Genomic DNA, 3,385 nt, shown 5'->3' with positions numbered 1-3,385 from the left:
GTCGTGTGTGTGTGTGTGTGTGTGTGTGTGTGTGTGTGTGTGTGTGTCTGTGTGTGTGTGTGCGCGCGCGCGTGTGTGTGTGACTGTATGTGCGTGCGTGCGTGTGCGCGCGTGTATGTGTACGCGCGTGATCGTGCGGCCGTGTGTACGTTCGTACGTGCGCGTGTGTGTGGCGTATGTATATGCGTGTATTTGTGTGCCCGTGTGCGTGCGTGGGTACGTGCGTGTGTGCGTGCGTGTGTGCGTGCATGTGTTTGTCTGTGTGTGTTAGTCTGTCTGACAGTGTCAGTATGTCTGTTTGTGCTGATGTATGCGGGTGCGCGCCTGTGTGCGTGTGTGCGTATGTACGTGTATGTACAAGCTGCCGCTCGGGTTGTTCATCTGATAACTGGGAAAACGTGTCGCGATGATGGCTATATGAAGCCAATGCCCCCGCGTGCTACATCCGTATGCACTCACGTACGCGGCTGGAACGTGGGAAGAGCAGAGAGAAGGAGAAGGAGAGAGAGAGAGAGAGAGAGAGAGAGAGAGAGAGAGAGAGACAGAGAGGAGAGGAGAGGAGAGAGAAGGAAATGTACCAGCGCACTGCAGACGCACTCGCTCACGCGCGCGCGCGCACACAGACGTAGATGTTATACTGTAGCTTCCCCGCCATCGTAAATCCATCGTAATCAATCATAATCCAACGCTCTGGCTCTTTCAAATATCCGGTTATCAACGCTAACACGAACGAATTAAATACGAATACATCTACGACTTCTGTTTTTCGCACTGACTATAGCACTCCGTCCCCCCGACACTTCGCCTGCAGGCATAATGTTAGCTCTAGTACTATAGCCCGCGTTCAGCAACTGACACAGTTACTGAACGCGGGCTATAGTACTAGAGCTAGCATAATGTTTACGTAATTACGTAAATACGGGGCACATTACAATCTACGACTGATGGCCAGGACGAGTAGTTGACAGCCAGGTAACGTGGTTTGTATTCCCGTTCAGTACAAGCCAACCATGAGCAATTACTGCGTATAATTACTGCGTGCAGTTGAATGAATTTATATTCGCGTTCAACTATAACTACCATGCATACATCTCACGCGAGCAAACACTTGAATATAGGTACAGACACATAATGAAGAGAGTTCTGTACTTTGCAAATGTCTGGCGCTTTAATAAGTGCACCGTACAACGAGTTTCACCTGCTAGTCCTTTCATACTGACATGTTTAGTAATTTTTTCTCGAGTTTAATATTAGTTTGATCAGGCCTGATTCATCTGCAGATCCATATCTGCAACATAACACCTGCCTGCAATTCATCATATACATGTTGATGCCCGCATATTATAATACCAGGAGTGATTCCGAGTGGTGAATAATGATTATTCACTCCTGATAATAGGTGATAACATCACCGAAACGTGTAAATTTCCACACAAACGTCAACACCAGCTATAATTCTACTGACAGTAACGGACGCACTCCCTCGCACACATGCACATACGCACGCGCGCACACACACACACACACACACACACACACACACACACACACACACACACTTGGCGATTTTTATCGACAGTACCGGCGATAAAAATCGACGGTACTGTCGATAAAAATCGCCACGTGTGCGCCAAGCTTTATGTGCGTTTAGAACCATCTATGGAACCATAGATGTTTACGCTATCCACAGATTGCGATAGGGTTAGATACAAACATTGTGTGTTTACAAACGTTGTATACAAATGTTGTATACAGATGTTGTTGTGTACAAACATGCGTTTGTATCATAAAAATAATATAGATAACTATATTATTTCTATGGTTATCTGTATTATTTCTATGGTTTGTATATATCTTTGCGCTAACTAAGTCTAACTAACAGACTAACATAGTCTGCCAACAACAATGGCTGCCGGCGTGTGTTTATACGCTGCGCGTGTTTAACAGCGAGGCTAGTTGGATTGTGTTTCGCTATGATTTTACACTCTGTACTGCATGGCGACACGACGCGTTAATTCACCCTAACGAATTTAATTAAACGGACTCGCGATGGGCGTAAATAAAACACAGCACACTGTACGACGCAACGATACATACCAAGGGATGCAAAATCTATTGTGTGACTAAGAAAGCGAACTCGACGCTTCACATGTTTGTACGGTTGTATCGATTATTGCATAAGTAAGATAATTACGTGAGTACATAAGAACTTATACGCACAACTGATAATTCAGAAAAAAAGAAAAAGTACACTGCTTGCACAGTGTGGAAAAGAAAGGGCGACTAGTCTGCCGTTCATATTCGTACACAAATTAAACTATATCTGCAAAATTAACAGATCTGCAATCTGTGTCCAAACCGCGAAATTTCCTGCATTTTCTGACCTTCGTATCTGGTATAATTCACTAAAACACATAATAAACTAATAACCCTTTCAGCATCACGCATCCTTTAGAACACTATTTTTCTCAATCGGGTGAAAATAATGACGCAAAATTACCTAGATAACGTTATCGAATTGTCTGTGGTAATATTAAACACGGAGATGTATGGACAGAATTGTTTGAGTGGCGTTGACTTGAGAAATAGAGGGTGCTGAGACGGAAACACTACATTTGTTTAACACCATATTGTTGTTTTAGGACAAATGTGAATGCATGATTATAAAAATGTGTAAGTATATACTATTATTTATGCACTTGCTATCATAATATACCCTAAAATTCTAGGGTGTAGTATCGCTTTAAGATGAGAATCGGTGTCACATACCTGCCATACGAGAACACGTCATTATACAGATTGGACTTCTTCTCCGGTGAGTTATTGTCGGACCTCTGCCTCTTCTTTGCGGACAACCTTCTCAACAAGGAATCCTCGCCTGAGAGAGGACACATCGCATGTATTAAGACGATAAATTAGGATATATTCTGATATGATGAGAAGTGTATAATATAGATTATCTAATTATATTATTCATCTATATTATACACTCCTGATATGATGCCACACATGAAACGACTATAGACTATTCGCATGATGGAGCATAACAATTATGCGACCACTCATTATCTACCGCTCATGTTGTTTGTTAGCACGCGACTTGCCAGCGAGGTATAACCCACCCACAATAAGAAATATCCCCCCGAAGAACTCTACTTCAAAATCGAAATTAAATATTATACTAAATATATACTATATATACTAAAATGAACCAATCGAAAATATTGGAATAAGAGATAATTTATAATCGGCTCGCGTCGGCGGTCGGCACGGGGACGAGCAAAGCGACATTGTGATTGCCGTCCACCGATCTCCCATAGATCTGTGTAATTCCTCTGTGCATTTACATTGTGATTGCATCAACCATCCCACCGATCTCCCATAG

At 42.8% G+C, this 3,385-nt stretch overlaps 1 protein-coding gene across 1 annotated transcript in view; it reads right to left on the bottom strand.

Annotated features, from left to right (window-relative positions):
• The window catches only part of LOC106821334, a 38,050-nt gene extending 35,183 nt beyond the window's left edge, over window positions 1-2,867 (bottom strand). Inside the window, exon 1 of the mRNA XM_014826092.1 lies at window positions 2,770-2,867. The gene's annotated coding sequence lies outside the window, so the exon portion shown is untranslated. The remainder of the gene's footprint in view (window positions 1-2,769) is intronic.
• Window positions 2,868-3,385: the final 518 nt, after the last annotated feature.

Source organism: Priapulus caudatus, unplaced genomic scaffold, assembly GCF_000485595.1.
Source record: "Priapulus caudatus unplaced genomic scaffold, Priapulus_caudatus-5.0.1 Scaffold69, whole genome shotgun sequence".
NCBI lineage: Eukaryota > Metazoa > Priapulida > Priapulimorpha > Priapulimorphida > Priapulidae > Priapulus > Priapulus caudatus.
The sequence above is the reverse complement of the archived record's forward strand: the minus strand, read 5'-3'. Positions and strand labels throughout refer to the sequence as shown.